Source organism: Alosa pseudoharengus, unplaced genomic scaffold (genome assembly GCF_046254945.1).
Source record: "Alosa pseudoharengus isolate Yale_2024_CS ecotype anadromous, Long Island Sound unplaced genomic scaffold, YU_APseudo_1.1 YU_APseudo_1.1_scf_3, whole genome shotgun sequence".
NCBI classification, from domain to species: Eukaryota; Metazoa; Chordata; class Actinopteri; order Clupeiformes; family Clupeidae; genus Alosa; species Alosa pseudoharengus.
The window spans coordinates 6,114,989-6,135,482 of NW_027468718.1; the positions used below are offsets into that span (position 1 = coordinate 6,114,989).

The following is a 20,494-nucleotide window of genomic DNA, read 5'->3' on the forward strand; positions in this document are numbered from 1 at the left end:
TACCCTTTGATTGACACGTTTGTCTTATTTGTATGGCCGCAAACGGCCTTGCGTCCCATTTTTCACTACATTTATTCGGGATAAATACTTCGAGGGCATCGTTTAATCCAATTTTAGGCAGGGCTGCGGGGCTAGGTCTAGGAAAGCGGCAGCCAGGCGCCCGTGGGCTCCCGCGCACGGGACGGCAGCTCACGCCGCCATCGGGGCCAACATCGAAGAACGGTAACTGGCCACTGCTCGGCCACTGCTCTTTACCTGTGTCTTATCTGTGTCTCATTTGTCTGACCCGTCATTGGCTTGTCTTATTTGCATGTCCCGCCTTTACAACAAACCTTGCATGTTTTCATTGGCTTGTTCTATTACATTCTGGTCCGTGATTGGCTGAATTCCCCAGCGTGAAGTTTTGAGTTGAAGTTCAGCGTACGTCTGTTCCGCTGTAGTCACTCTATTTTTCACTGCTCGCAAGAAAAGTTCTTCATATCTAAACAACACGTACGTTACGTTTTTTGTATGTGGTCGGACAACTTTAGCAGTGATGTAGATGCTGTAGCGAAATTCGAAGTGTTAATATACGAACTTAATGTTTAAAGTGTAACCGCGAATGCATTGAAATGAATGGGCACAGATTGTGTAGCCTCCTGGCCACTGCTCGGCCACTGCTCTTTACCTGTGTCTTATCTGTGTCTCATTTGTCTGACCCGTCATTGGCTTGTCTTATTTGCATGTCCCGCCTTTACAACAAACCTTGCATGTTTTCATTGGCTTGTTCTATTACATTCTGGTCCGTGATTGGCTGAATTCCCCAGCGTGAAGTTTTGAGTTGAAGTTCAGCGTACGTCTGTTCCGCTGTAGTCACTCTATTTTTCACTGCTCGCAAGAAAAGTTCTTCATATCTAAACAACACGTACGTTACGTTTTTTGTATGTGGTCGGAGAACTTTAGCAGTGATGTAGATGCTGTAGCGAAATTCGAAGTGTTAATATACGAACTTAATGTTTAAAGTGTAACCGCGAATGCATTGAAATGAATGGGCACAGATTGTGTAGCCTCCTAACGAGAGCTCTCGCGTTGGGAAAAATGCATAAAATGAAAATCTGAAAACGTAGTTATCTTCGTAAGACCATTGGGTAGCTGTGATATAAATGTTGTAGCGAAATTCTAAGCGTAAATATACAAACTTTCTGTTTAAAGTGTAACCGCGATCGTTTCCCATAGGAATGAATGGAAACACACAGTCTCCTAAGGAGACCTCTCAAATTCGGAATAATGCATGATATTAAAATCTGAAAACGTAGTTATCTTCGTAAGACCCTTGGGTGGTTGTGATATAAATGCTGTAGCGAAACTTGAAGCGTAAATATACAAACCCTATGTTTAAAGTGTAACTGCGATTTCCATAAGAATGCATTGAAATGAATGGACACAGATTGTGTAGCCTCCTAGAGGCCTCATTGTGTTCAACACAGCATGCATCACTTCAAGTCAGATCTGCTCAGATCTTGCACAGATCTGCATGAAGACGAACACGCCTATCGTGAATCCTAATGGTCTGATGTCCTGACATTAACATTGATGTTACCAATGTTATCCCAAAACCCCAGGGGAGGCAAACGGCTAATGTATATTAACAGTGCAATTAGTCAGTGAAGTTTATTACAATGTTTTTCTATTACAGCTATCTGGATTGGGTACGACAGCTGACGGTGATAGATAGCTGGGTCCAGGATAGGCCTCCTGAGGAGTTATGTGCTGGCCCGGAACAAGGAGCCAGGTGCCTCCTCCTCAGACCCTCCACCTGTCGCTAAAGTGCTTGAGCGCTGAGGTCGACTCTCCCTGTACTGTAAGTATACATTTTGATGTGAATGCTTGTGAGTAATGTATGAGTGATGCACTGTGCTAACGCTGTGATGTGTGTTGTCAGGCACGTACAGGGATGCCCCACCAGCAGTGGTCCCCTCTTCCTGTCTCTCCTCCTCTCAGCAACCACTTCAGTATGTATAGTTTTCTTTAAAAACAATTCTCTTTAATAAAAATAAACATTAGTTGCTTAAATACTCTGTCTGTTTTTGTGAAGGACAAAAATCACCATAAAAGCTGGTTGAAAATAAGCCATAGTTGTTTGCCGTGTGTGTGTGTGTGTGTGTGTGTGTGTGTGTGTGTGTGTGTGTGTTACAGACATTGACTTCCCCTCCACAAGGACCGGGACCTTGCCGTGGTGTGGAGGCTTCATACAAACACCGGTCCACCCACCCTGCAACAACTCTTCTACAGGACAGTGACACTACGTTTCTTTAAAAAAAACAAAGAAAAAAACATTCTATGTCTGCTGTGATGTGATGTATGTGGTTTAAAAAAACAAAACATCCACACCACTGTGTTCTGCATCTCTACACTGAACAGTTATGCCGTGTCTCTGCTCTGATGTTTTTATTTTTTATTATTGTTTTGTAGTTTAAAATAAACAATCTATATGTATAATATATATAATATATAACACACTGTCATGTCTATGTGCTGTTATGTTCTATGCACTGACAAGTTGTATAGACCTACTATGTAACATTTAGCCTATGCCTACGTTTCAACAAGAACGGCCAGACCAATACTGTTGACAGGAGCATAAATTATCTATTTCTACAGTAAGGAATTTCCGTTGCCTACCATAGGAGTTCATCAAGTCTGAAGTAGCACGTCAATGCAAAACAATCTATAGTTAGGCCTACGAGTTATGATGACAATAATGCTAGCCGCCAGCCTTGTCAAAGTTAACTTTGCTAACGTTTTGCTGAGCCTACCCTATTGACTACATTTGTTGCACACTTAAAAAAATATCTTCAAAAGTATTTAGAAGGTGGTTTCATTTATTTCCATTCCAATAACTTCACACATTACATTTCCGTTTGCACTTGTAGGCTATGCTGCATTAATTTCTTTGTTCCTACTATTTAGTTTATTTTCTGGAACTTCTATTTCTCAGAGCCGTGTACGGCTCTGCTATTTCTTATCCTGGACTGCCACCTGCTGGATAGAAAAAGCAACAGGTCATTATGTGAACAAAAATCTACACGTTTGAATGGCCAAAAAAAAAGATAAATCATAGGTGATATTCCAAACATTACCATGGTGTTAGGGTAGCCTACTCTGCACATGTCATTGACGGTGACTGCTAACTTCAGTCATTTGCATTTATCATGCTAAAAATCTGACACCAGGCACTATACTGATGCCTGACCCAAAGGGACAATTATAATAAAAGAGAGGAGTTATGTGCTGGCCCCGGACAAGGAGCCAGGTGCCTCCTCCTCGGACCCTCCACCTGTCGCTAAAGTGCTTGAGCGCTAAGGTCGACTCTCCCTGTACTGTAAGTATACATTTTGATGTGAATGCTTGTGAGTAATGTATGAGTGATGCACTGTGCTAACGCTGTGATGTGTGTTGTCAGGGACGCCCCACCAGCAGTGGTCCCCTCTTCCTGTCTCTCCTCCTCTCAGCAACCACTTCAGTATGTATAGTTTTCTTTAAAAAAAAAAAATTCTCTTTAATAAAAATAAACATTAGTTGCTTAAATACTCTGTCTGTTTTTGTGAAGGACAAAAATCACCATAAAAGCTGGTTGAAATAAAGCCATGTTTTAATAAACAGTAAATTAATAAACACACCATAAACACTGGTTGAAATAATTAAGGCATGCTAAAAAAGGCCATGCTTAGATAAACAATTAATAAATGAACACACTATAAAAGCTGGTTGAAATAAAACCATGCTTTAATAAACAATTAATAAATGAACACACTATAAAAGCTGGTTGAAATAAAGCCATGCTTTAATAAACGAACACACTATAAAAGCTGGTTGAAATAAAGCCATGCTTTAATAAACAATTAATAAATGAACACACCATAAAAGCTGGTTGAACTAGAGCCATGCTTTAATAAACAACAAACAAATAAACATTTATTACAATTACAAATAGACAAATGGCATAAAAAGCATGTTCATAAATGCTTTGATGGGAGAAATCAACACTGGTCCTTTAACCGGTCGTCTGTGTACCCTTTGATTGACACGTTTGTCTTATTTGTATGGCCGCAAACGGCCTTGCGTCCCATTTTTCACTACATTTATTCGGGATAAATACTTCGAGGGCATCGTTTAATCCAATTTTAGGCAGGGCTGCGGGGCTAGGTCTAGGAAAGCGGCAGCCAGGCGCCCGTGGGCTCCCGCGCACGGGACGGCAGCTCACGCCGCCATCGGGGCCAACATCGAAGAACGGTAACTGGCCACTGCTCGGCCACTGCTCTTTACCTGTGTCTTATCTGTGTCTCATTTGTCTGACCCGTCATTGGCTTGTCTTATTTGCATGTCCCGCCTTTACAACAAACCTTGCATGTTTTCATTGGCTTGTTCTATTACATTCTGGTCCGTGATTGGCTGAATTCCCCAGCGTGAAGTTTTGAGTTGAAGTTCAGCGTACGTCTGTTCCGCTGTAGTCACTCTATTTTTCACTGCTCGCAAGAAAAGTTCTTCATATCTAAACAACACGTACGTTACGTTTTTTGTATGTGGTCGGACAACTTTAGCAGTGATGTAGATGCTGTAGCGAAATTCGAAGTGTTAATATACGAACTTAATGTTTAAAGTGTAACCGCGAATGCATTGAAATGAATGGGCACAGATTGTGTAGCCTCCTGGCCACTGCTCGGCCACTGCTCTTTACCTGTGTCTTATCTGTGTCTCATTTGTCTGACCCGTCATTGGCTTGTCTTATTTGCATGTCCCGCCTTTACAACAAACCTTGCATGTTTTCATTGGCTTGTTCTATTACATTCTGGTCCGTGATTGGCTGAATTCCCCAGCGTGAAGTTTTGAGTTGAAGTTCAGCGTACGTCTGTTCCGCTGTAGTCACTCTATTTTTCACTGCTCGCAAGAAAAGTTCTTCATATCTAAACAACACGTACGTTACGTTTTTTGTATGTGGTCGGACAACTTTAGCAGTGATGTAGATGCTGTAGCGAAATTCGAAGTGTTAATATACGAACTTAATGTTTAAAGTGTAACCGCGAATGCATTGAAATGAATGGGCACAGATTGTGTAGCCTCCTAACGAGAGCTCTCGCGTTGGGAAAAATGCATAAAATGAAAATCTGAAAACGTAGTTATCTTCGTAAGACCATTGGGTAGCTGTGATATAAATGTTGTAGCGAAATTCTAAGCGTAAATATACAAACTTTCTGTTTAAAGTGTAACCGCGATCGTTTCCCATAGGAATGAATGGAAACACACAGTCTCCTAAGGAGACCTCTCAAATTCGGAATAATGCATGATATTAAAATCTGAAAACGTAGTTATCTTCGTAAGACCCTTGGGTGGTTGTGATATAAATGCTGTAGCGAAACTTGAAGCGTAAATATACAAACCCTATGTTTAAAGTGTAACTGCGATTTCCATAAGAATGCATTGAAATGAATGGACACAGATTGTGTAGCCTCCTAGAGGCCTCATTGTGTTCAACACAGCATGCATCACTTCAAGTCAGATCTGCTCAGATCTTGCACAGATCTGCATGAAGACGAACACGCCTATCGTGAATCCTAATGGTCTGATGTCCTGACATTAACATTGATGTTACCAATGTTATCCCAAAACCCCAGGGGAGGCAAACGGCTAATGTATATTAACAGTGCAATTAGTCAGTGAAGTTTATTACAATGTTTTTCTATTACAGCTATCTGGATTGGGTACGACAGCTGACGGTGATAGATAGCTGGGTCCAGGATAGGCCTCCTGAGGAGTTATGTGCTGGCCCGGAACAAGGAGCCAGGTGCCTCCTCCTCAGACCCTCCACCTGTCGCTAAAGTGCTTGAGCGCTGAGGTCGACTCTCCCTGTACTGTAAGTATACATTTTGATGTGAATGCTTGTGAGTAATGTATGAGTGATGCACTGTGCTAACGCTGTGATGTGTGTTGTCAGGCACGTACAGGGATGCCCCACCAGCAGTGGTCCCCTCTTCCTGTCTCTCCTCCTCTCAGCAACCACTTCAGTATGTATAGTTTTCTTTAAAAACAATTCTCTTTAATAAAAATAAACATTAGTTGCTTAAATACTCTGTCTGTTTTTGTGAAGGACAAAAATCACCATAAAAGCTGGTTGAAAATAAGCCATAGTTGTTTGCCGTGTGTGTGTGTGTGTGTGTGTGTGTGTGTGTGTGTGTTTACAGACATTGACTTCCCCTCCACAAGGACCGGGACCTTGCCGTGGTGTGGAGGCTTCATACAAACACCGGTCCACCCACCCTGCAACAACTCTTCTACAGGACAGTGACACTACGTTTCTTTAAAAAAAACAAAGAAAAAAACATTCTATGTCTGCTGTGATGTGATGTATGTGGTTTAAAAAAACAAAACATCCACACCACTGTGTTCTGCATCTCTACACTGAACAGTTATGCCGTGTCTCTGCTCTGATGTTTTTATTTTTTATTATTGTTTTGTAGTTTAAAATAAACAATCTATATGTATAATATATATAATATATAACACACTGTCATGTCTATGTGCTGTTATGTTCTATGCACTGACAAGTTGTATAGACCTACTATGTAACATTTAGCCTATGCCTACGTTTCAACAAGAACGGCCAGACCAATACTGTTGACAGGAGCATAAATTATCTATTTCTACAGTAAGGAATTTCCGTTGCCTACCATAGGAGTTCATCAAGTCTGAAGTAGCACGTCAATGCAAAACAATCTATAGTTAGGCCTACGAGTTATGATGACAATAATGCTAGCCGCCAGCCTTGTCAAAGTTAACTTTGCTAACGTTTTGCTGAGCCTACCCTATTGACTACATTTGTTGCACACTTAAAAAAATATCTTCAAAAGTATTTAGAAGGTGGTTTCATTTATTTCCATTCCAATAACTTCACACATTACATTTCCGTTTGCACTTGTAGGCTATGCTGCATTAATTTCTTTGTTCCTACTATTTAGTTTATTTTCTGGAACTTCTATTTCTCAGAGCCGTGTACGGCTCTGCTATTTCTTATCCTGGACTGCCACCTGCTGGATAGAAAAAGCAACAGGTCATTATGTGAACAAAAATCTACACGTTTGAATGGCCAAAAAAAAAGATAAATCATAGGTGATATTCCAAACATTACCATGGTGTTAGGGTAGCCTACTCTGCACATGTCATTGACGGTGACTGCTAACTTCAGTCATTTGCATTTATCATGCTAAAAATCTGACACCAGGCACTATACTGATGCCTGACCCAAAGGGACAATTATAATAAAAGAGAGGAGTTATGTGCTGGCCCCGGACAAGGAGCCAGGTGCCTCCTCCTCGGACCCTCCACCTGTCGCTAAAGTGCTTGAGCGCTAAGGTCGACTCTCCCTGTACTGTAAGTATACATTTTGATGTGAATGCTTGTGAGTAATGTATGAGTGATGCACTGTGCTAACGCTGTGATGTGTGTTGTCAGGGACGCCCCACCAGCAGTGGTCCCCTCTTCCTGTCTCTCCTCCTCTCAGCAACCACTTCAGTATGTATAGTTTTCTTTAAAAAAAAAAATTCTCTTTAATAAAAATAAACATTAGTTGCTTAAATACTCTGTCTGTTTTTGTGAAGGACAAAAATCACCATAAAAGCTGGTTGAAATAAAGCCATGTTTTAATAAACAGTAAATTAATAAACACACCATAAACACTGGTTGAAATAATTAAGGCATGCTAAATAAAGCCATGCTTAGATAAACAATTAATAAATGAACACACTATAAAAGCTGGTTGAAATAAAACCATGCTTTAATAAACAATTAATAAATGAACACACTATAAAAGCTGGTTGAAATAAAGCCATGCTTTAATAAACGAACACACTATAAAAGCTGGTTGAAATAAAGCCATGCTTTAATAAACAATTAATAAATGAACACACCATAAAAGCTGGTTGAACTAGAGCCATGCTTTAATAAACAACAAACAAATAAACATTTATTACAATTACAAATAGACAAATGGCATAAAAAGCATGTTCATAAATGCTTTGATGGGAGAAATCAACACTGGTCCTTTAACCGGTCGTCTGTGTACCCTTTGATTGACACGTTTGTCTTATTTGTATGGCCGCAAACGGCCTTGCGTCCCATTTTTCACTACATTTATTCGGGATAAATACTTCGAGGGCATCGTTTAATCCAATTTTAGGCAGGGCTGCGGGGCTAGGTCTAGGAAAGCGGCAGCCAGGCGCCCGTGGGCTCCCGCGCACGGGACGGCAGCTCACGCCGCCATCGGGGCCAACATCGAAGAACGGTAACTGGCCACTGCTCGGCCACTGCTCTTTACCTGTGTCTTATCTGTGTCTCATTTGTCTGACCCGTCATTGGCTTGTCTTATTTGCATGTCCCGCCTTTACAACAAACCTTGCATGTTTTCATTGGCTTGTTCTATTACATTCTGGTCCGTGATTGGCTGAATTCCCCAGCGTGAAGTTTTGAGTTGAAGTTCAGCGTACGTCTGTTCCGCTGTAGTCACTCTATTTTTCACTGCTCGCAAGAAAAGTTCTTCATATCTAAACAACACGTACGTTACGTTTTTTGTATGTGGTCGGACAACTTTAGCAGTGATGTAGATGCTGTAGCGAAATTCGAAGTGTTAATATACGAACTTAATGTTTAAAGTGTAACCGCGAATGCATTGAAATGAATGGGCACAGATTGTGTAGCCTCCTGGCCACTGCTCGGCCACTGCTCTTTACCTGTGTCTTATCTGTGTCTCATTTGTCTGACCCGTCATTGGCTTGTCTTATTTGCATGTCCCGCCTTTACAACAAACCTTGCATGTTTTCATTGGCTTGTTCTATTACATTCTGGTCCGTGATTGGCTGAATTCCCCAGCGTGAAGTTTTGAGTTGAAGTTCAGCGTACGTCTGTTCCGCTGTAGTCACTCTATTTTTCACTGCTAGCAAGAAAAGTTCTTCATATCTAAACAACACGTACGTTACGTTTTTTGTATGTGGTCGGACAACTTTAGCAGTGATGTAGATGCTGTAGCGAAATTCGAAGTGTTAATATACGAACTTAATGTTTAAAGTGTAACCGCGAATGCATTGAAATGAATGGGCACAGATTGTGTAGCCTCCTAACGAGAGCTCTCGCGTTGGGAAAAATGCATAAAATGAAAATCTGAAAACGTAGTTATCTTCGTAAGACCATTGGGTAGCTGTGATATAAATGTTGTAGCGAAATTCTAAGCGTAAATATACAAACTTTCTGTTTAAAGTGTAACCGCGATCGTTTCCCATAGGAATGAATGGAAACACACAGTCTCCTAAGGAGACCTCTCAAATTCGGAATAATGCATGATATTAAAATCTGAAAACGTAGTTATCTTCGTAAGACCCTTGGGTGGTTGTGATATAAATGCTGTAGCGAAACTTGAAGCGTAAATATACAAACCCTATGTTTAAAGTGTAACTGCGATTTCCATAAGAATGCATTGAAATGAATGGACACAGATTGTGTAGCCTCCTAGAGGCCTCATTGTGTTCAACACAGCATGCATCACTTCAAGTCAGATCTGCTCAGATCTTGCACAGATCTGCATGAAGACGAACACGCCTATCGTGAATCCTAATGGTCTGATGTCCTGACATTAACATTGATGTTACCAATGTTATCCCAAAACCCCAGGGGAGGCAAACGGCTAATGTATATTAACAGTGCAATTAGTCAGTGAAGTTTATTACAATGTTTTTCTATTACAGCTATCTGGATTGGGTACGACAGCTGACGGTGATAGATAGCTGGGTCCAGGATAGGCCTCCTGAGGAGTTATGTGCTGGCCCGGAACAAGGAGCCAGGTGCCTCCTCCTCAGACCCTCCACCTGTCGCTAAAGTGCTTGAGCGCTGAGGTCGACTCTCCCTGTACTGTAAGTATACATTTTGATGTGAATGCTTGTGAGTAATGTATGAGTGATGCACTGTGCTAACGCTGTGATGTGTGTTGTCAGGCACGTACAGGGATGCCCCACCAGCAGTGGTCCCCTCTTCCTGTCTCTCCTCCTCTCAGCAACCACTTCAGTATGTATAGTTTTCTTTAAAAACAATTCTCTTTAATAAAAATAAACATTAGTTGCTTAAATACTCTGTCTGTTTTTGTGAAGGACAAAAATCACCATAAAAGCTGGTTGAAAATAAGCCATAGTTGTTTGCCGTGTGTGTGTGTGTGTGTGTGTGTGTGTGTGTGTGTGTGTTTACAGACATTGACTTCCCCTCCACAAGGACCGGGACCTTGCCGTGGTGTGGAGGCTTCATACAAACACCGGTCCACCCACCCTGCAACAACTCTTCTACAGGACAGTGACACTACGTTTCTTTAAAAAAAACAAAGAAAAAAACATTCTATGTCTGCTGTGATGTGATGTATGTGGTTTAAAAAAACAAAACATCCACACCACTGTGTTCTGCATCTCTACACTGAACAGTTATGCCGTGTCTCTGCTCTGATGTTTTTATTTTTTATTATTGTTTTGTAGTTTAAAATAAACAATCTATATGTATAATATATATAATATATAACACACTGTCATGTCTATGTGCTGTTATGTTCTATGCACTGACAAGTTGTATAGACCTACTATGTAACATTTAGCCTATGCCTACGTTTCAACAAGAACGGCCAGACCAATACTGTTGACAGGAGCATAAATTATCTATTTCTACAGTAAGGAATTTCCGTTGCCTACCATAGGAGTTCATCAAGTCTGAAGTAGCACGTCAATGCAAAACAATCTATAGTTAGGCCTACGAGTTATGATGACAATAATGCTAGCCGCCAGCCTTGTCAAAGTTAACTTTGCTAACGTTTTGCTGAGCCTACCCTATTGACTACATTTGTTGCACACTTAAAAAAATATCTTCAAAAGTATTTAGAAGGTGGTTTCATTTATTTCCATTCCAATAACTTCACACATTACATTTCCGTTTGCACTTGTAGGCTATGCTGCATTAATTTCTTTGTTCCTACTATTTAGTTTATTTTCTGGAACTTCTATTTCTCAGAGCCGTGTACGGCTCTGCTATTTCTTATCCTGGACTGCCACCTGCTGGATAGAAAAAGCAACAGGTCATTATGTGAACAAAAATCTACACGTTTGAATGGCCAAAAAAAAAGATAAATCATAGGTGATATTCCAAACATTACCATGGTGTTAGGGTAGCCTACTCTGCACATGTCATTGACGGTGACTGCTAACTTCAGTCATTTGCATTTATCATGCTAAAAATCTGACACCAGGCACTATACTGATGCCTGACCCAAAGGGACAATTATAATAAAAGAGAGGAGTTATGTGCTGGCCCCGGACAAGGAGCCAGGTGCCTCCTCCTCGGACCCTCCACCTGTCGCTAAAGTGCTTGAGCGCTAAGGTCGACTCTCCCTGTACTGTAAGTATACATTTTGATGTGAATGCTTGTGAGTAATGTATGAGTGATGCACTGTGCTAACGCTGTGATGTGTGTTGTCAGGGACGCCCCACCAGCAGTGGTCCCCTCTTCCTGTCTCTCCTCCTCTCAGCAACCACTTCAGTATGTATAGTTTTCTTTAAAAAAAAAAAATTCTCTTTAATAAAAATAAACATTAGTTGCTTAAATACTCTGTCTGTTTTTGTGAAGGACAAAAATCACCATAAAAGCTGGTTGAAATAAAGCCATGTTTTAATAAACAGTAAATTAATAAACACACCATAAACACTGGTTGAAATAATTAAGGCATGCTAAATAAAGCCATGCTTAGATAAACAATTAATAAATGAACACACTATAAAAGCTGGTCGAAATAAAACCATGCTTTAATAAACAATTAATAAATGAACACACTATAAAAGCTGGTTGAAATAAAGCCATGCTTTAATAAACGAACACACTATAAAAGCTGGTTGAAATAAAGCCATGCTTTAATAAACAATTAATAAATGAACACACCATAAAAGCTGGTTGAACTAGAGCCATGCTTTAATAAACAACAAACAAATAAACATTTATTACAATTACAAATAGACAAATGGCATAAAAAGCATGTTCATAAATGCTTTGATGGGAGAAATCAACACTGGTCCTTTAACCGGTCGTCTGTGTACCCTTTGATTGACACGTTTGTCTTATTTGTATGGCCGCAAACGGCCTTGCGTCCCATTTTTCACTACATTTATTCGGGATAAATACTTCGAGGGCATCGTTTAATCCAATTTTAGGCAGGGCTGCGGGGCTAGGTCTAGGAAAGCGGCAGCCAGGCGCCCGTGGGCTCCCGCGCACGGGACGGCAGCTCACGCCGCCATCGGGGCCAACATCGAAGAACGGTAACTGGCCACTGCTCGGCCACTGCTTTTTACCTGTGTCTTATCTGTGTCTCATTTGTCTGACCCGTCATTGGCTTGTCTTATTTGCATGTCCCGCCTTTACAACAAACCTTGCATGTTTTCATTGGCTTGTTCTATTACATTCTGGTCCGTGATTTGCTGAATTCCCCAGCGTGAAGTTTTGAGTTGAAGTTCAGCGTACGTCTGTTCCGCTGTAGTCACTCTATTTTTCACTGCTCGCAAGAAAAGTTCTTCATATCTAAACAACACGTACGTTACGTTTTTTGTATGTGGTCGGACAACTTTAGCAGTGATGTAGATGCTGTAGCGAAATTCGAAGTGTTAATATACGAACTTAATGTTTAAAGTGTAACCGCGAATGCATTGAAATGAATGGGCACAGATTGTGTAGCCTCCTGGCCACTGCTCGGCCACTGCTCTTTACCTGTGTCTTATCTGTGTCTCATTTGTCTGACCCGTCATTGGCTTGTCTTATTTGCATGTCCCGCCTTTACAACAAACCTTGCATGTTTTCATTGGCTTGTTCTATTACATTCTGGTCCGTGATTGGCTGAATTCCCCAGCGTGAAGTTTTGAGTTAAAGTTCAGCGTACGTCTGTTCCGCTGTAGTCACTCTATTTTTCACTGCTCGCAAGAAAAGTTCTTCATATCTAAACAACACGTACGTTACGTTTTTTGTATGTGGTCGGAGAACTTTAGCAGTGATGTAGATGCTGTAGCGAAATTCGAAGTGTTAATATACGAACTTAATGTTTAAAGTGTAACCGCGAATGCATTGAAATGAATGGGCACAGATTGTGTAGCCTCCTAACGAGAGCTCTCGCGTTGGGAAAAATGCATAAAATGAAAATCTGAAAACGTAGTTATCTTCGTAAGACCATTGGGTAGCTGTGATATAAATGTTGTAGCGAAATTCTAAGCGTAAATATACAAACTTTCTGTTTAAAGTGTAACCGCGATCGTTTCCCATAGGAATGAATGGAAACACACAGTCTCCTAAGGAGACCTCTCAAATTCGGAATAATGCATGATATTAAAATCTGAAAACGTAGTTATCTTCGTAAGACCCTTGGGTGGTTGTGATATAAATGCTGTAGCGAAACTTGAAGCGTAAATATACAAACCCTATGTTTAAAGTGTAACTGCGATTTCCATAAGAATGCATTGAAATGAATGGACACAGATTGTGTAGCCTCCTAGAGGCCTCATTGTGTTCAACACAGCATGCATCACTTCAAGTCAGATCTGCTCAGATCTTGCACAGATCTGCATGAAGACGAACACGCCTATCGTGAATCCTAATGGTCTGATGTCCTGACATTAACATTGATGTTACCAATGTTATCCCAAAACCCCAGGGGAGGCAAACGGCTAATGTATATTAACAGTGCAATTAGTCAGTGAAGTTTATTACAATGTTTTTCTATTACAGCTATCTGGATTGGGTACGACAGCTGACGGTGATAGATAGCTGGGTCCAGGATAGGCCTCCTGAGGAGTTATGTGCTGGCCCGGAACAAGGAGCCAGGTGCCTCCTCCTCAGACCCTCCACCTGTCGCTAAAGTGCTTGAGCGCTGAGGTCGACTCTCCCTGTACTGTAAGTATACATTTTGATGTGAATGCTTGTGAGTAATGTATGAGTGATGCACTGTGCTAACGCTGTGATGTGTGTTGTCAGGCACGTACAGGGATGCCCCACCAGCAGTGGTCCCCTCTTCCTGTCTCTCCTCCTCTCAGCAACCACTTCAGTATGTATAGTTTTCTTTAAAAACAATTCTCTTTAATAAAAATAAACATTAGTTGCTTAAATACTCTGTCTGTTTTTGTGAAGGACAAAAATCACCATAAAAGCTGGTTGAAAATAAGCCATAGTTGTTTGCCGTGTGTGTGTGTGTGTGTGTGTGTGTGTGTGTGTGTGTGTGTGTGTGTTTACAGACATTGACTTCCCCTCCACAAGGACCGGGACCTTGCCGTGGTGTGGAGGCTTCATACAAACACCGGTCCACCCACCCTGCAACAACTCTTCTACAGGACAGTGACACTACGTTTCTTTAAAAAAAACAAAGAAAAAAACATTCTATGTCTGCTGTGATGTGATGTATGTGGTTTAAAAAAACAAAACATCCACACCACTGTGTTCTGCATCTCTACACTGAACAGTTATGCCGTGTCTCTGCTCTGATGTTTTTATTTTTTATTATTGTTTTGTAGTTTAAAATAAACAATCTATATGTATAATATATAGAATATATAACACACTGTCATGTCTATGTGCTGTTATGTTCTATGCACTGACAAGTTGTATAGACCTACTATGTAACATTTAGCCTATGCCTACGTTTCAACAAGAACGGCCAGACCAATACTGTTGACAGGAGCATAAATTATCTATTTCTACAGTAAGGAATTTCCGTTGCCTACCATAGGAGTTCATCAAGTCTGAAGTAGCACGTCAATGCAAAACAATCTATAGTTAGGCCTACGAGTTATGATGACAATAATGCTAGCCGCCAGCCTTGTCAAAGTTAACTTTGCTAACGTTTTGCTGAGCCTACCCTATTGACTACATTTGTTGCACACTTAAAAAAATATCTTCAAAAGTATTTAGAAGGTGGTTTTATTTATTTCCATTCCAATAACTTCACACATTACATTTCCGTTTGCACTTGTAGGCTATGCTGCATTAATTTCTTTGTTCCTACTATTTAGTTTATTTTCTGGAACTTCTATTTCTCAGAGCCGTGTACGGCTCTGCTATTTCTTATCCTGGACTGCCACCTGCTGGATAGAAAAAGCAACAGGTCATTATGTGAACAAAAATCTACACGTTTGAATGGCCAAAAAAAAAGATAAATCATAGGTGGTATTCCACACATTACCATGGTGTTAGGGTAGCCTACTCTGCACATGTCATTGACGGTGACTGCTAACTTCAGTCATTTGCATTTATCATGCTAAAAATCTGACACCAGGCACTATACTGATGCCTGACCCAAAGGGACAATTATAATAAAAGAGAGGAGTTATGTGCTGGCCCCGGACAAGGAGCCAGGTGCCTCCTCCTCGGACCCTTCACCTGTCGCTAAAGTGCTTGAGCGCTGAGGTCGACTCTCCCTGTACTGTAAGTATACATTTTGATGTGAATGCTTGTGAGTAATGTATGAGTGATGCACTGTGCTAACGCTGTGATGTGTGTTGTCATGTTGTCAGGGACGCCCCACCAGCAGTGGTCCCCTCTTCCTGTCTCTCCTCCTCTCAGCAACCACTTCAGTATGTATAGTTTTCTTTAAAAAAAAATTTTTCTCTTTAATAAAAATAAACATTAGTTGCTTAAATACTCTGTCTGTTTTTGTGAAGGACAAAATCACCATAAAAGCTGGTTGAAATAAAGCCATGTTTTAATAAACAGTAAATTAATGAACACACCATAAACACTGGTTGAAATAATTAAGGCATGCTAAATAAAGCCATGCTTAGATAAACAATTAATAAATGAACACACCATAAAAGCTGGTTGAAATAGAGCCATGCTTTAATAAACAACAAACAAATAAACATTTATTACAATTACAAATAGACAAATGGCATAAAAAGCATGTTCATAAATGCTTTGATGGGAGAAATCAACACTGGTCCTTTAACCGGTCGTCTGTGTACCCTTTGATTGACACGTTTGTCTTATTTGTATGGCCGCAAACGGCCTTGCGTCCCATTTTTCACTACATTTATTCGGGATAAATACTTCGAGGGCATCGTTTAATCCAATTTTAGGCAGGGCTGCGGGGCTAGGTCTAGGAAAGCGGCAGCCAGGCGCCCGTGGGCTCCCGCGCACGGGACGGCAGCTCACGCCGCCATCGGGGCCAACATCGAAGAACGGTAACTGGCCACTGCTCGGCCACTGCTCTTTACCTGTGTCTTATCTGTGTCTCATTTGTCTGACCCGTCATTGGCTTGTCTTATTTGCATGTCCCGCCTTTACAACAAACCTTGCATGTTTTCATTGGCTTGTTCTATTACATTCTGGTCCGTGATTGGCTGAATTCCCCAGCGTGAAGTTTTGAGTTGAAGTTCAGCGTACGTCTGTTCCGCTGTAGTCACTCTATTTTTCACTGCTCGCAAGAAAAGTTCTTCATATCTAAACAACACGTACGTTACGTTTTTTGTCTGTGGTCGGACAACTTTAGCAGTGATGCTGTAGCGAAATTCGAAGTGCTAATATACGAACTTAATGTTTAAAGTGTAACCGCGAATGCATTGAAATGAATGGGCACAGATTGTGTAGCCTCCTAACGAGAGCTCTTGCGTTGGGAAAAATGCATAAAATGAAAATCTGAAAACGTAGTTATCTTCGTAAGACCATTGGGTAGCTGTGATATAAATGTTGTAGCGAAATTCTAAGCGTAAATATACAAACTTTCTGTTTAAAGTGTAACCGCGATCGTTTCCCATAGGAATGAATGGAAACACACAGTCTCCTAAGGAGACCTCTCAAATTCGGAATAATGCATGATAATAAAATCTGAAAACGTAGTTATCTTCGTAAGACCCTTGGGTGGTTGTGATATAAATGTTGTAGCATAACTTGAAGCGTAAATATACAAACCCTATGTTTAAAGTGTAACTGCGATTTCCATAAGAATGCATTGAAATGAATGGGCACAGATTGTGTAGCCTCCTAGAGGCCTCATTGTGTTCAACACAGCATGCATCACTTCAAGTCAGATCTGCTCAGATCTTGCACTGATCTGCATGAAGACGAACACGCCTATCGTGAATCCTAATGGTCTGATGTCCTGACATTAACATTGATGTTACCAATCCCAAAACCCCAGGGGAGGCAAACGGCTAATGTACATAACAGTGCAATTAGGTGAAGTTTATTACAATGTTTTTCTATTACAGCTATCTGGATTGGGTACGACAGCTGACGGTGATAGATAGCTGGGTCCAGGATAGGCCTCCTGAGGAGTTATGTGCTGGCCCGGAACAAGGAGCCAGGTGCCTCCTCCTCAGACCCTCCACCTGTCGCTAAAGTGCTTGAGCGCTGAGGTCGACTCTCTCTGTACTGTAAGTATACATTTTGATGTGAATACTTGTGAGTAATGTATGAGTGATGCACTGTGCTAACGCTGTGATGTGTGTTGTCAGGCACGTACAGGGACGCCCCACCAGCAGTGGTCCCCTCTTCCTGTCTCTCCTCCTCTCAGCAACCACTTCAGTATGTATAGTTTTCTTTAAAAAAAAATCTCTTTAATAAAAATAAACATTAGTTGCTTAAATACTCTGTCTGTTTTTGTGAAGGACAAAAATCACCATAAAAGCTGGATGAAAATAAGCCATAGTTGTTTGCCGTGTGTGTGTGTGTGTGTGTGTGTGTGTGTGTGTGTGTTTACAGACATTGACTTCCCCTCCACAAGGACCGGGACCTTGCCGAGGTGTGGAGGCTTCATACAAACACCGGTCCAGCCACCCTCCAACAACTCTTCTACAGGACAGTGACACTACGTTTCTTTAAAAAAAACAAAGAAAAAAACATTCTATGTCTGCTGTGATGTGATGTATGTGGTTTAAAAAAACAAAACATCCACACCACTGTGTTCTGCATCTCTACACTGAACAGTTATGCCGTGTCTCTGCTCTGATGTTTTTATTTTTTATTATTGTTTTGTAGTTTAAAATAAACAATCTATATGTATAATATATAGAATATATAACACACTGTCATGTCTATGTGCTGTTATGTTCTATGCACTGACAAGTTGTATAGACCTACTATGTAACATTTAGCCTATGCCTACGTTTCAACAAGAACGGCCAGACCAATACTGTTGACAGGAGCATAAATTATCTATTTCTACAGTAAGGAATTTCCGTTGCCTACCATAGGAGTTCATCAAGTCTGAAGTAGCACGTCAATGCAAAACAATCTATAGTTAGGCCTACGAGTTATGATGACAATAATGCTAGCCGCCAGCCTTGTCAAAGTTAACTTTGCTAACGTTTTGCTGAGCCTACCCTATTGACTACATTTGTTGCACACTTAAAAAAATATCTTCAAAAAAGTATTTAGAAGGTGGTTTCATTTATTTCCATTCCAATAACTTCACACATTACATTTCCGTTTGCACTTGTAGGCTATGCTGCATTAATTTCTTTGTTCCTACTATTTAGTTTATTTTCTGGAACTTCTATTTCTCAGAGCCGTGTACGGCTCTGCTATTTCTTATCCTGGACTGCCACCTGCTGGATAGAAAAAGCAACAGGTCATTATGTGAACAAAAATCTACACGTTTGAATGGCCAAAAAAAAAGATAAATCATAGGTGGTATTCCACACATTACCATGGTGTTAGGGTAGCCTACTCTGCACATGTCATTGACGGCGACTGCTAACTTCAGTCATTTGCATTTATCATGCTAAAAATCTGACACCAGGCACTATACTGATGCCTGACCCAAAGGGACAATTATAATAAAAGAGAGGAGTTATGTGCTGGCCCCGGACAAGGAGCCAGGTGCCTCCTCCTCGGACCCTTCACCTGTCGCTAAAGTGCTTGAGCGCTGAGGTCGACTCTCCCTGTACTGTAAGTATACATTTTGATGTGAATGCTTGTGAGTAATGTATGAGTGATGCACTGTGCTAACGCTGTGATGTGTGTTGTCAGGGACGCCCCACCAGCAGTGGTCCCCTCTTCCTGTCTCTCCTCCTCTCAGCAACCACTTCAGTATGTATAGTTTTCTTTAAAAAAAAAAAATTCTCTTTAATAAAAATAAACATTAGTTGCTTAAATACAATGTCTGTTTTTGTGAAGGACAAAAATCACCATAAAAGCTGGTTGAAATAAAGCCATGTTTTAATAAACAGTAAATTAATAAACACACCATAAACACTGGTTGAAATAATTAAGGCATGCTAAATAAAGCCATGCTTAGATAAACAATTAATAAATGAACACACTATAAAAGCTGGTTGAAATAAAACCATGCTTTAATAAACAATTAATAAATGAACACACTATAAAAGCTGGTTGAAATAAAGCCATGCTTTAATAAACGAACACACTATAAAAGCTGGTTGAAATAAAGCCATGCTTTAATAAACAATTAATAAATGAACACACCATAAAAGCTGGTTGAACTAGAGCCATGCTTTAATAAACAACAAACAAATAAACATTTATTACAATTACAAATAGACAAATGGCATAAAAAGCATGTTCATAAATGCTTTGATGGGAGAAATCAACACTGGTCCTTTAACCGGTCGTCTGTGTACCCTTTGATTTACACGTTTGTCTTATTTGTATGGCCGCAAACGGCCTTGCGTCCCATTTTTCACTACATTTATTCGGGATAAATACTTCGAGGGCATCGTTTAATCCAATTTTAGGCAGGGCTGCGGGGCTAGGCGTAGGAAAGCGGCAGCCAGGCGCCCGTGGGCTCCCGCGCACGGGACGGCAGCTCACGCCGCCATCGGGGCCAACATCGAAGAACGGTAACTGGCCACTGCTCGGCCACTGCTCTTTACCTGTGTCTTATCTGTGTCTCATTTGTCTGACCCGTCATTGGCTTGTCTTATTTGCATGTCCCGCCTTTACAACAAACCTTGCATGTTTTCATTGGCTTGTTCTATTACATTCTGGTCCGTGATTGGCTGAATTCCCCAGCGTGAAGTTTTGAGTTGAAGTTCAGCGTACGTCTGTTCCGCTGTAGTCACTCTATTTTTCACTGCTCGCAAGAAAAGTTCTTCATATCTAAACAACACGTACGTTACGTTTTTTGTCTGTGGTCGGACAACTTTAGCAGTGATGCTGTAGCGAAATTCGAAGTGTTAATATGGTTTCAAGAGTGGTCATTCTACTGAAACTGCTCTTCTGTCTGTGACTGAAGCATTGAGAGTAGCTAAGTCCTCTGCTCAGTCATCAGTATTAATTCTACTAGATTTATCTGCAGCCTTTGATACTGTTAACCATGACATTCTCCTATCTATACTATCTGAACTGGGAATTTCTGGAAAAGCTCTTGACTGGTTTGAATCTTACCTTAAAGCGCGTTCTTTCACCGTGTCTTGGCAGGGACAGGTATCTAAGTCTCATGCCCTCACCACAGGTGTGC

General features: G+C 40.8%; 5 long non-coding RNA genes across 5 annotated transcripts; all 5 read left to right on the forward strand.

Annotated features, from left to right (window-relative positions):
• The first annotated feature begins 814 nt into the window (after positions 1 to 814).
• On the forward strand, positions 815 to 2,472 carry LOC143099571 (uncharacterized). The gene is made up of 4 exons (XR_012981667.1): positions 815 to 904; positions 1,676 to 1,840; positions 1,922 to 1,991; positions 2,176 to 2,472. It is a non-coding gene; the product is annotated as an uncharacterized LOC143099571 (long non-coding RNA).
• Positions 2,473 to 4,864: 2,392 nt separating this feature from the next.
• On the forward strand, positions 4,865 to 6,515 carry LOC143099572 (uncharacterized). Its single transcript, XR_012981668.1, has 4 exons — positions 4,865 to 4,954; positions 5,726 to 5,890; positions 5,972 to 6,041; positions 6,219 to 6,515. It is a non-coding gene; the product is annotated as an uncharacterized LOC143099572 (long non-coding RNA).
• Positions 6,516 to 8,935: 2,420 nt separating this feature from the next.
• LOC143099573 (uncharacterized) lies at positions 8,936 to 10,559 on the forward strand. The gene is made up of 4 exons (XR_012981669.1): positions 8,936 to 8,996; positions 9,768 to 9,932; positions 10,014 to 10,083; positions 10,263 to 10,559. It is a non-coding gene; the product is annotated as an uncharacterized LOC143099573 (long non-coding RNA).
• A 2,403-nt stretch (positions 10,560 to 12,962) lies between these two features.
• LOC143099574 (uncharacterized) lies at positions 12,963 to 14,989 on the forward strand. The gene is made up of 4 exons (XR_012981670.1): positions 12,963 to 13,041; positions 13,813 to 13,977; positions 14,059 to 14,128; positions 14,316 to 14,989. It is a non-coding gene; the product is annotated as an uncharacterized LOC143099574 (long non-coding RNA).
• Positions 14,990 to 16,436: 1,447 nt separating this feature from the next.
• Positions 16,437 to 18,429, forward strand: LOC143099575 (uncharacterized). Its single transcript, XR_012981671.1, has 4 exons — positions 16,437 to 16,526; positions 17,283 to 17,447; positions 17,529 to 17,598; positions 17,776 to 18,429. It is a non-coding gene; the product is annotated as an uncharacterized LOC143099575 (long non-coding RNA).
• The last annotated feature ends 2,065 nt before the right edge of the window (positions 18,430 to 20,494 follow it).